The 13,333-nt window shown below is 39.9% G+C and overlaps 1 protein-coding gene across 1 annotated transcript in view; it reads right to left on the bottom strand.

Moving 5' to 3' along the window:
* The window catches only part of KLKB1 (kallikrein B1), a 48,236-nt gene that overhangs the window by 33,253 nt on the left and 1,650 nt on the right, over positions 1-13,333 (bottom strand). The window contains exons 2-4 of the mRNA XM_055385885.2: positions 12,424-13,157; positions 10,546-10,807; positions 10,117-10,386 (exon numbers count right to left, since the gene is read on the bottom strand). The gene's annotated coding sequence lies outside the window, so the exon portion shown is untranslated. The remainder of the gene's footprint in view (positions 1-10,116; positions 10,387-10,545; positions 10,808-12,423; positions 13,158-13,333) is intronic.

The raw sequence follows: 13,333 nt of genomic DNA, 5'->3' as shown, positions 1-13,333 counted from the left end.
GGAACAGGCCTATCCCCATGAACTCAGGTGACAGGTGATCCCCATGTTAGGCTGGCCCCTGCAGACTCAGGCTTAAGGCTCATTTCAGTGCCAAGTCAGCCCCCAAGGATCCATGCTTCAAGCCAGTCCTTGTGCACAGAATACAGACAACCACAGTAAATGAACCCAGAATCCAGCCCTTCCCACCTTAGAACTCCAGCAGAAATCCTGTGCATAGACCCCAACAGACAGCCCACCCACAATCTCTGGTCAATCTGACTAGTGAATGGCTTTCTCTGTTGAAGCTAGTATGTAAAGACTGAAATAGGTGCCTACTTCAGTGCAAGGCCACACTGATCACAAATAATCAGGGAAACAAGAAACCACCAAAGGAAGGAAATAAAGCAGCAGGAGGTGACCCTAAAGAAATGGAGATCTTTACTGCATGACAAAGAGCTAAAAATAATTGCCTTAAGAAAGCTCAATAAGCTACAAAACAATATAGATAGACAGTAAACAAAATCAGGAAAACAATACATGAGCAAAATTAGAAGTTCAACAAAAAGATAGATAAGAACTATAAAAAAAAACCAAACAGAAATTCTGGAGCTGAAGAACAAAATGACTGAATTGAAAAAATTCACAAACAGCTTCAGCAGCAGACTAGATCAAGCAGGAGAAAGAATCAGCATGCTCAGATACAGGTCATTTGAAATTACCCAGTCAGAGTAATAAAAGGAATGATAAAAATTGCAGAAAGCTGACAAGACTTATAGGACACTGTTACGAAAACTAAAATGCATTAGAAGAGTTCCAGAAGAAGTAGAGAAAGAGAAAGTTGCAGAAACTTATTTAAAAAAATAAGAATATAAAACTCTCAAAATTTGGAGACATAAATGAAATAAACATCCAGATTTATGAAGCCCAAAAGAACTCCAAATAGATTAAATATAAAGAGATCCTCAGCCAGGCGCGGTGGCTCATGCCTGTAATCCCAGCACTTTGGGAGGCTGAGATGGGTGGATCATGAGGTCAGGAGATCGAGACCATCCTGGCTAACACAGTGAAACCCCATCTCTACTAAAAATACAAAAAAAAATTAGCCAGGCGTAGTGGTGGGTACCTGTAGTCTCAGCTACTCCAGAGGCTGAGACAGAAAAATGGCGTGAACCCAGGAGACGGAGCTTGCAGTGAGCCGAGATTGCGCCACTGCACTCTAGCCTGGACGACAGAGCTAGACTCCATCTAAAAAAAAAAAAAAAGAAAGAAATCCTCACCATGACAAAGAGAGAATTTTCAAAGAAGCAAGAGAAAAGCAATTCTTCACATACAAGGGAAGCTTCATAAGATTATTGGATTTCTCAGCAGAAATCATGTAGGCCAAGAGAGAGTGGGATGATATATTCAAAGTATTGAAAGTACAAAACCTGGCAACCAAGAATATAATATCAGGCAAAGCTGTCCTTCAGAAAGGAAGGAGAGAAAAAGAATTTCCCAGATGTATTAGTCCAGTTTCACACTGCTGTAAAGATACTACCTGAGACTGGGTAATTTATAAACAGAAGAGGTTTAACTGACTCATGGTTACCCATGGCTGGGGAGGCCTCAGGAAACTTATAATCATGATGGAAGGCAGAGGGGAAGCAGCACCTTCTTCACAAGGTGATAGGAGAGAGAGAGTGTGTATGTGCGGGGGAAACTGTCACTTTTAAATCCCTCACTATCATGAGATCACAGCACAGGGGAAACCACCTCCATGATCCAATCACCTCTCACCAGGCCCCTCCCATGTAATCCCATGTGGGGATTACAATTCAAGACGAGATTTGGGTGAGGACACAGAGCCAAACCATATCATTCTTCCCCTGGCCTTTCCCAAATCTCATGTCCTTTTCAGATTTCAAAACCAATGATGTCTTTCCAACAGTCCCCCGAAGTCTTAACTCATTCCACAGTAACCCAAAAGTCCAAAGTCCAAAGTCTCATTTGAGACAAGGCAAGTCCCTTCCCTCAATGAGCCTTTAAAATAAAAAACAAGTTAGTTACTTCCAAAATACAATGGGGTTACAGGAATTGGGTAAATGTTCCCATTCCAAATGGGAGAAATTGGCCAAAATAAAGGGACCACAGGTCCCAAGCACATGCAAAACCTAGCAGGGAAGTCATTAAATTTTAAAGCTCCAAAATAATCTCCTTTGAGCCCCTGTCTCACCCCCACGGCATGCTGATGCAAGGGGTGGGCTGTTGAGGCCTTGGGCAGCTCTGTCCCTGTGGCTTTGCAGGGTACAGCCCCTACGGCTGCCTTCATGGGCCGGCACTGAGTGCCTGCAACTTTCCAGTCAGTGGATCTACCATTCTGGCGTCTGGAAGATGGGGGAACTCTTTTCACAGCTCCACTGGGCAGTGCTCCAGTGGGGACTCTGTGTGTGGGCTCCAACCCCACAGTTCACCTCTGCATTGCCCTAATAGAGGTTCTCCATGAGGGCTGGGTCCTTGCAGCAGGCTTCTGCCTGGACAGCCAGGTGTTTCCACACATCCTGTGAAATCTAGGCAGAGGCTCCCAAAGCTCAGCTCTTGTTTTCTGTGAACTCGCAGACCCAAGAGCACGTGGAAGCCACCAAGGCTTGGGGCTTGCACCCTTGAAGCGACAGCCTGAGCTATGGACCCTTTTAGTCACAGCTGGAGCTGGAGTGGCTGGGGCACAGGGCACCAAGTCCCAAGGCTGCACAGAGCAGCAGGGCCCATGAAACCATTTTTCTCTCCTAGGCCTCTGGGCTTGTAATGGGAGGGGCTGCCTTGAAGACCTCTGAAATGCCCTGGAGACATTTCCCCATTGTTTGGCAATTAAAATTCAACTCCTGATTACTTATGTAAATTTCTGCAGCCGGCTTGAATTTCTCCTCGGAAAATTGTTTTTTCTTTTCTACCACATGGTCAGGCTGCAAAATTTCCAAACTTTTATGCTTTGCTTCCCTTTTAAACATAAGTTCCAATTTCATACCATCTCTTTGTGAACGCATATGACTTGACTGTATGCTTTTAGAAAAAGCCAGGTTATATTTGAATGCTTTTCTGCTTAGAAATTTATTCTGACAGATACCCTAAATCATCTCTCTCAAGTTCAAAGCTCCACAGATCTCTAGGGCAGGGGCAAAATGCTGCCAGTCTCTGCTAAAGCATAGCAAGAATGGCCTTTGCTCCAGTTCCCAATAGTTCCTTGTCTCCATCTGAGACCATCTCAGCCTGGACTTCATTGTCAATATGACTATCAGCATTTTGGTCAAAACCATTCAACAAGTCTCTAGGAAGTTTCAAACTTTCCCACATCTTCCTGTCTTCTAAGCCCTCCAAACTGTTCCAACCTCTGCCTGTTACCCAGTTTCAAAGTTGCCTTCACATTTTCAGGTTGTCTTTATAGCAGTACCTCACTCTGCCAGTACCAATTCTCTGTATTGTTTATTTTCACACTGCTAAAAGATATCACCTGAGACTGGGTAATTTATAAACAAAAGAGGTCTAAATGACTCACAGTTCCTCATGGCTGGGGAGGCCTCAGGAAACTTACAATTATGGTGGAAGGTGAAGGGGAAGCAGGTACCTTCTTCACAAGGCAGCAGGAGAGAGAGAGAGCATGTGCACAGGGGTAACCACCACTTTTAAACCATCAGATCTCATGAGAACACCCTCACTATCATGAGAACATAATGGGGGAAAACACCTCGTGATCCAATCATCTCCCAACAGGTTCCTCCTTTGACACCTGGGGATTGCAATTCGAGATGCGATTTGGGTGGAAGTTCAGGAACAAATCATATCACCAGACAAATAAAAGCTGTGGGATTTCAACACCATTAAACCTGCCTTACAAAAAATGCTAAAGGGAATTCTCAAGTTTAAACAAAAGGACACTAACTAACATGAAAACATATGAAAGAATAAAACTCTATTAAAGGTATTCTTATACAGTCAAATACAGAATACTCCAATACTGTTATTGTGCAACAGTCACTTTTAACTCTAGTATAAAAGTTAAAAAACAAAAGTATTAACAAATAACTATAACGACAACAATTTGCTAATGAATACACAACATACAAAAGATATAAACTATGGCATGAATAATAAAATGTGGGAGGAGGAGAAGTTAAAATACAGTATTTTTAAATGCAGTCAAAGTTGTTACCAGATTAAAATGGATGGTTATAACTATGACATATTTTATGTAAACCTCATGATAACCACAAAGAAAAAGTCTGTAGTAGATATACAAAACATAAAGAGAAAGGAACCAAAGCAAATTTCTCCAAAAAAGTTATTAAGTCACAAAGGAAGACAGTGAGACAAAAAGAAGCAACAAAGGAACTACAAAACAATCAGAAAACAATTAACAACATGATAGTAGTAAGCCTTTACCTACCAATAGTTACTTTAGATGTAAATGTATTAAATTATCCAATCAAAAGAGAGAGTGGATGAGTGAATAAAAAACAAGATCTAACTGTATGCTGCCTGTAAGAGACTAACTTTAGCTTTAAGGACAGACATAAGCTGGAAGTGAATGGATGAAAAAGAGATTGCATTCACATGATAACCAAACGAAAGCAGACGTGGCTATCCTTATAACAGATGAGATAGAGTTTAAGTCAAATACTGTCACAAGAGACAGAGAAGGTCATTATACAATGGTAAAAGGGTGAATTCATTAAGAGGATATAACAATTGTAAATACACATGTACCCAAAATCAGTGCATCTAAATCTATAAAGCAAATATTAACATAACTAAAGGAGAAATAAATAGCAACATGCTTTCAACAATGAATAGATCACCTGGACAGAAAATCAACAAGGAAACTGTGGATTTCAAAATGCTATAAACCAATAGACCTAACGGATATGTGCAGAACATTCCTTTCAAAAGCAGCAGAATGCACATTCTTTTTAAGTGCACACAGAACACTCTCCAGGATAGGTTATACGTTAGGCCATGGAAAACATCTTAACAAATTTAAGGATTGAAATCATATCAAGTATCTTTTCCAACCACAATGGCATAAAAGTAGAATTCAGTAACAGAAGGAAAAATGGAAAATTCACAAATACATGAAAATTAACATACTCCTGAACAACCAATGAGTCAAAGAAGAAATCAAAAGGAAAATCAAAAAATGTCTTGAGAAAAATGAAAAGAGAAACAAAATTTGTGGCATTGAAAATTTATGGGATGCAGCAAAAGCAGTTCTAAGAAGGAAGTTTATAGCAATAAATACCTACCTTAAGAAAATGGAAAGATCTGAAATATCCTAACTTTACACCTGAAGCAATAAGAAAGTAAAAAAAAAAAAAAAACCAAGCCCAAAGACAGAGGAAGAAAGAAAATAATAAAGATCAGAGCAGAGATAAATGAAATAGAGACTAGAAAAACAACAGAAAAGGTCAATGACACTGTTATTGTTTTTAAAAAGATAAATCAAGAAATCTTTAGCCTAATTAGGAGAAAAAGAAAAAAAACTCAAATAAAATTATAAATGAAGGAGGAAAGATTACAATGGATACCACAGAAATACAGAAAATCATGAGACTACTATGAAAAACAGTACATCAACTAATTAAATAATGTAGAAGAAATAGATAAATTCCTAGGAACATACAACCTACCAAGAATGAATCAGGAAGGAATAGAAAATCTGAACACACCAATAATGAGTAAGGAGATTGAATCAGAAATAAAAACTCTCAACTAAGAAAAGCTCAGCACCTGATGTCTTCATTGGTGAAGTCTATAAACATTTAAAGAATTAACACCAATCCTTCTCAAACTCTTTCAAATAATTGAAAAGGAGGAAACACTTCCAATCTCATTTAATGAGGCCAGCATTACTTTGATAGCAGAGCCAAACAAGGACATCACAATAAAATAAAATTTTTTAAAATTATAGATCAATATTCCTGATGAACATAGATCCAGAAATCCTGAAGAAAATATTAGCCAGACTAAATTCAACAACACATTAAAAGGATCATGATCAACTGAGCCTGGGATGCAAGGATGGTTCAACATATGCAACTCAATAAATGCTATATACCACATTCACAAAATGAAGGATAAAAATCATATGATCATCTGAAGAGAGGCACTTACAACTACATGCAGAATCTAAAAAAGTCAAAGTCATGCTAACAGAGAGTAGAACGGTGGTAGCCAGAGTATGGGGAGTGCCAGCTATGGGGTGGTTTTGGTCAAAGGGTCCAAAGTTTCAATTATGCAGTGTGAATAAGTTGGAGGATCTAATGTACAACATTGTTTCCCATCATCCTGAAGCAGCTGTATTGATAGAACGGCGGAATGGCCTTTTGAAGTCACAATTACAATGCCAACTAGGGGACAATACTTTGCAGGGCTGGGGCAAAATTCTCCAGAAGGCTATGTATGCTCTGAATCAACATCCAATATATGGCACTGTTTCTCCCATAGCCAGGATTCACAGGTCTAGGAATCAAGGGGCAGAAGTGGAAGTGGCACCACTCACCATCACCCCTAGCTATCCACTAGCAAAATTTTTGCTTCCTGTTCCCAAGACATTACCTTCTGCTTGCTTAGTTGTGTTAGTTTCAGAGGGAAAAATGCTGCCACCAGAAGACACAACAAGGATTCCATTAAACTGGAAGTTAAGATTGCCACCTGGACACTTTGAGATCCTTTTATCTCTAAGTCAACAGGCTCAGAAGGGAGTTGCAGTGTTGGCTGTGGTGATTGACCTGGACTATCAAGATGAAGTTAGTCTATTACTCCACAGTGGAGGTAAGGAAGAGTATGCAAGGAATACAGGAGATCCCTTCAGGCAACTCTTAGTATTACCATGCCCTGTGATTAAGGTCAATGGGAAACTACAACAGCCCAATCCAGGCAGTGCTACATAAGGCCCAGACCCCTTAGGAATGAATGTTTGGGTCACTCCACCAGGTAAAAAACCACAACCTGCTGAGATGCTTGCTGAAGGCAAAAGGAATACAGAATGGGTAGTAGAAGAAGGTAGTCATCAATACCAGCTATGCCCACGTGACCAGCTGCAGAAATGAGGACTGTAATTGTCATATTTCCTCCTTATTTTGTTAGGAACATGTTTGTGTATGTATACACTTGTACTAATAAAATATCTTCATTTTATTTCCTTTCTTTTTCCTTTATCATGTGACATAAGATTTATTTACTTCAAATCAGCATTTAAATGTTGTTAACTTTATGTAATAGCATTTGGGTTGGGGATTGGTACATTTCTGGTTGTACGAAGGATAGCTGTATTATGTATTACCTAACATAATTATGACCTTATTATCTTTATTTGAAGATTATATATGATTTCAGGAGATGCGTATGGGTTCAAGTAGACAAGGGGTGGACTTGTGATGGTTAATATTGAGTGTCGGCTTGACTGGATTGAAGGATGCAACGTATTGTTCCTGGATGTGTCTGTGAGGGTGTTGCCAAAGGAGATTAACATTTGAGTCAGCTGACTGGGAGAGGCAGACCCACCCTCAATCTGGGTGGGCACCATCTAATCAGCTGCCAGCCGGGCTAGGATAAAAGCAGGCAGAGGAATGTGGAAGGACTAGACTGGCTAAGTCTTCTGGCCCTCATCTTTCTCCTGTGCTGGATGTTTCCTGCCCTTGAACATTGCACTCCAAGTTCTTCAGCTTTTGGACTCTTGGAGTTACACCAGTGGTTTGCCAGGGGCTCTTGGACCTTTGACCACAGACTGAAGGCTGCACTGTTGACTTTCTTGCTTTTGAGGTTTTGGGACTTGGACTGGCTTCCTTGCTCCTCAACCTGCAGGCAGACTATTGTGGGACTTCACCTTGTGATCGTGTGAGTCAATACTCTTTAATAAACTCCCCTGTATATGTACATCTATCCTATTAGTTCTGTCCTTCTAGAGAACACTGACTAATGCAAACACGGTGACTATAGTTCATAATACTGTATCGTATACATGAACTTCACTAGAGAATAGATCTGATGGGTTCTCAGCACACACACATACACACACACACAAATGATAACTATGTAAAGTAATGGACATGTTAATTAGCTTGACTATGGTAATCATTTCACAGTGTACATGTATATCAAAACACTATCTTGTACACAGTAGATATATATAATTTTTATTTGTAAATGATACATCAAAAAAGGTAGAAAAATGCTGCACTCCAAAGGACCCTAATTTCATTTTAGGGTCACACAGTTTATGCACAGGTTTCCATTTAACAAAATGCTTATAACATTCCCAGTTATTTAGTGGCATGTAGTTGAAACCTCATCTAACTGAACTTTTTTTTATTAGAGTTGCTTGCAGGCACAGTGAATAATGGGATGGGTATGGATAGCTCCTCCTAGAGGGATATTTTAGCAAATGATATCTATGCCTTCCTACACCCTACCAAAGAATCATATAACACTGAAATCTTAGATTTGGAAGGGACTGGCTTGATGTTTAGGTCCTATTCCCACCCAATTCAGGAAATGCAATATATCAGGCTTGACAAACCACAGTTCACAGACCACATTTGGCTTTGCACCTGTTTTTGTAAATAAAGTTTTACTGAAACACAGCCATGGCCATTCATTCACTTGCTGTCTATGCCTGCTTTCACCTTACAATGGCAGAGTTAAGAAGTTGCTACAGAGGCAGCATGGCCTCAAAAGCCAAGAAAATTTACTATCTGACTCTACAGATAAGGTTGGCTGAAACCTGCTGGATAACACTTCTGACATAGACTTTAGACTTTCCTGTCAAAATACTTCGACTGAGGAGAAACTGGTTTCCTAAGCAGCCTGCTCCAACTCAGGGAGCTCTATTTTAATTTTATTTTATTTCAGAGCTCAGGGAGCTCTATTTTAATTTTATTTTTAAGAAAAGAAAAAAACTTCCTGTATACTGAAATACACCTCCTTGCAAACTTCTATCCTTCAGTCCTAGATTTACGTACTAGACCCACACAAAACAATTGATTCTCCTTTTTCTGCTTTTAAAATATTTAAAGACCACAATGACCTGCCCACTAAATCTCCTTTGTTTTCTATTCTTTGAAATTACAGTATATCATCTTGATTAGTACATTAGAGTTTTTGGAGTCGATTCTTAAATAAATATTTTATGTATATTACTGGAATGCAGAACTATATTTATTAGAAATGTAGGATAATGTTGCCAATAGAATATTTTCTGGCGAAAATGAAGTAGCATATTTTAAATATGCATGTTGTGCTGTCTTTTAGGATATCAAGTGGTGCAGCAGTAGTCAACAAATCTCTCCACTTTGTGCAGTAGAAAAGAGTTTATATTTTAGATTTCATCAGCTACCAGGCTCAGCAGAAAACAACAACAACAACAACACAACTGGGACAAAAGCACCCTGCCTTCAAATCACAGCAGAAACCCTCAGGGTTTGTTTTTCTAAAAGGTGAGATTACCGACTTTTAACCTATTTAAATATGCTTCTATGTTTAGTTTGGAGTTTTCTTACAGTGAAACATGTTACATTCTAGTAGCACAATAAAACTAAAAAGACCTCTGTAGATTCAGGTGACCCAAATCAGAACTAAATTGAAAAGAGGCGTGGTAAGTAGAATTCTAAAACATTCTCCCAAATCTCCCACTCAAATCCTGGGGACAGTGAATAAAACGAGCTATCACATCTGCCCATGATTATGTTACATGAGAAAAGCAATTCTGCAGATGGGGTTAAGATTACTAAACACTTCGCTTTGTGCCAATCAAAATGGAGTCAATCAGAGTGGGCCGAAGCTCATCACATGAGCCCGTTAAAAGCAGAGTTTTCCTCTGCGGTCAGCATAAGGAGATGTCAGAGAGATTCAGAGCGTTAAGAGGGATTGACAGCAGGGAAGTGCTCCAGCGCTGGCTTTGAGATGGGTCACGGGGAAGGACCTGAGAGTCATCTCTGGACAAGAGCCAAAAAGAACATGGGGATTTCACCCCTACCATCCCAAAGCACTGAATATTCCAACAAACTGCACGTGCTTGAAAGAGGATTTTTCTCCAGAACTTCCCCTTAGACACGTGCCAGGATGGAGCCCTCTCCACCTCCCCTTGTCCCACATCCCCATGTGACTCACTTCAGTCAGACCACTGCTCAAACATCATCTCCTCAGGATACCATCCTCCAGCAAGCATCTCATCTGAAAAGGCACCTTCCATCTCTTCCACCTCCTGTCTCTTCACCATTCTTTGTCTTTCTGCGTAACGCTTCTCACTCCCTGCCATTCTGTTACCTCCTTGTCCATTTCTCTGTTGTTTTTCAGATGCCCACTGTCTGTAACACCTTGCTGGTAGGATTGGGGCTTGCTTGCTGTCTTTCCCCGGCTCCCTCAATAGAACTTGGCAGACTTTTATGAAAGAGTAAAACGATAAATAAATAAGCACATGAATAAGGAATGAAATATCTTTTAAAAACAAGAGATTGAGAGCAGGAAGGTTACTTTACCCACAGTTGTGGACCATCTCATTCTCACATGAAAGTCACAATCACACATGTAAGCTATTACCTGCCAGTCTTAGATGACACTGAAAATGATTGTTGGATGAATTCTGATTGGTCCTTGTTCTGCTGAATGCCCTTTGCTGGGAGCAAATGTCGTCTTGAGGTTCCGTCCAATTGCATCATATGAGACACTGCAGTCCTTGCCTTTCCAGAACAGCATTGCTTTTGGTAATAATAAACCAACACTGGCTACAACATCAAGCATTATTGATGGGAGTCAAAATGAAGGCATAGACAGCTGAAAAGACTGAAGCAGAATCCCACTCCTAGGAAGATGTGGCGATATGAAATAATTAGTTGTGCCTGAGTGATTTAAATGTCTTAATTTAGCCTGGGAAACATGGCCAAACCCCAACTGTACAAGAAAAATCACAAAAATTAGCCAGGCACGGTGGCATGCACCTGTAGTCCTAGCTACTCAGCAGACTGAGGTGGGAGGATCCCTTGAGCACAGTAGGTGAAGGTTGCAGTGAGCCACGATTGCGCCACTGCACTCCAGCCTAGGTGACCCTGTCTCAAAAAATAGATAGATAGATAGATAGATAGATAGATAGATAGATAGATAGATAGATAAATAAATGTCTTAATTTACTGTATTTCCATAAGCATAAAACTTAAAACTTGGGCTTGACTTGAACAAGCAAGGAGGCAAAGCCTAGAGGTAGAATATAGAAAAAAAAAAAAGGAAAGAAAGCAAGCAAGGAGAGAGAGAGAGAAAGCAAGAGAGAAAGCAAGGAAAGAAAGAAGAAAGAAAGCAAGGAAAGAAGGAAGGAAGGAAGGAAGGAAGGAAAGAAGGAAAGAAAGAGAAAGAAAAAAAGAGAAAGAAAGGCTACTCTCCTTCCCAGGAGTGCCCAATAGACACTCCTGTGCCTACACATTTTTCTTTTTTTACTATTCAGCTAAAACATGTATTTTAAAACTATATATGGAATCTGAAAGTAAACTGAAAACATTTTTAAAATAAGACAGTCATGTCTAAATATTGTGATAATTTTTCTTCCCGGTAAGATCTATAATGTCTGTATGACCTTACTGAAGGAACAAAGTTATCCCAACATTTTTATATAGGAATCTGAGTTTCATTTAAGTACAGCCGTTATTTCTGTGAAACGTAAATTGAGTAGTATCAGGAAAGGCAGAGATCAATAAATGCAAACCACAACAGAAAGAAAGTGACGGGTAAAGAGGAGAGATAATGATGGGAAGGAGAAAGAACGTGCCAAAAACTTATCTACTAGGATAAAGAGAACAAGATCAACAGCTAAATGCTGGAGTTAATTCCAAAACTGAATTCAGCCCAAGGAAATAACCATTTGGTGAACTTCTGGACAAGAAACTGAGGCAAGGATGCAACCAGTCCATTTTAGTAATTAGAGATGAGAGATTTATCCCTGAAATGTGGCATACAGCTAGCCAGCAGGAAAATGAACCTGGTTTAATTAGAGGAGAAAAATGACTAATTAGTCCAGAAAGTCATCAAGGCAGAACCAAAAAACTAGACTGATGTGTTAGGTTAAGCCTAGCTGTCTTCTAAAACAATGCAGTGTAACTTTAACTTTCCTACTATCTAGAAAAGAGAAAACTCTGCATTTTCTTAAATGGTATTGCATTTAAAGGACTGGTGGGCATATATGCTGACAATCCAATCCAGAGAATTATTGAGCAGCACAAAGAAAATAGGGTGAAGACCTAAGATCATATCCAGAGAATGGGGGCCCTTCCTTCATCCTTCGGCTGACCTGACACACACTAACTCGCTTTTGGTCATAAATGAAAGACAGTCCTTTTAAGCAAACGGCAATATACTGGCTCTTGGGTTCCCAAGTAGGGTGGACCCACTGAAGAGTGGGCAGGGCAGACATGCAGTGAGCCTCAGCATCACCTGCCATGTGGGACTCAGGTTCCTCCAGGATTCTGTCCATTTCTTCTGCCTGCTTCTTCTCATCACCCAGCAGCTGCTCCAGAGGTTCTATTGCTGATTGATCTTGAGTTTCACAACCTGGAGTTTCCACCACAGAGATGGACTGTATCTCTTCTTCAATTGCAGCTGGGAAAACTCGCTGGGGAGAACTCGAATTTAACCTTGCTTGGGTCACTCAACAAAGGTTGAGAAAGTGGGATTGCCTAAGAACATGGCACATATTTACAGTGTGTGTATGTTGGGGAAGGAAAAAGATGAGAACAGAAGAAAAGCTGGTAATTCATTGTAGGATAATTTCAAAAATAAAAAGTGCTGCTCCTAGAAAAAGAGGGTGCCCATGCAGACTAAAAATTTTTAAATGTATCACTCAGGCATTAGATGCTGGAAGGAAAACGGTTTTGATCTTCTAGAAACATTCCAGATAAAAATGGATTTTTACGACTAGGATCTCTTATTGGGTCATTTGGTCCAGAAACTGATATCCCCAGCTGTCTGTGACAATGCATAGAGCCCCAAATCAACAGTCCATCACCTGGAGAGGTTTCTGGACTCTAAATCCCTGGGACCAGTGATGCCTGTGGTTTTTGCTGATTCCCAGTAACTGAGTTTACTTTGTGCTTTCAGCTGAGCAAAATGTTCTGGTGATTCTACTTCTTCTAGTTGATTCTTCAGAGTCAGAGAAATTCACAATCACTCTATGACAACAGTACAGGAACCTTTTGTTAGAAAATCCAAGAGTCACTGACGACATCAGCTCGAAAGTGCTATTTATTTTATTACCCATTATGAATCAGCCATCTCCTGATTTATCTTTTACAGTTTTCTATGTTTTGAATTGATATCAAATCTTAGAATAAAATGCAGCACCTGC

Source organism: Gorilla gorilla, chromosome 3, assembly GCF_029281585.2.
Source record: "Gorilla gorilla gorilla isolate KB3781 chromosome 3, NHGRI_mGorGor1-v2.1_pri, whole genome shotgun sequence".
In the NCBI taxonomy this organism is placed as follows: Eukaryota; Metazoa; Chordata; class Mammalia; order Primates; family Hominidae; genus Gorilla; species Gorilla gorilla.
The sequence above is the reverse complement of the archived record's forward strand: the minus strand, read 5'-3'. Positions and strand labels throughout refer to the sequence as shown.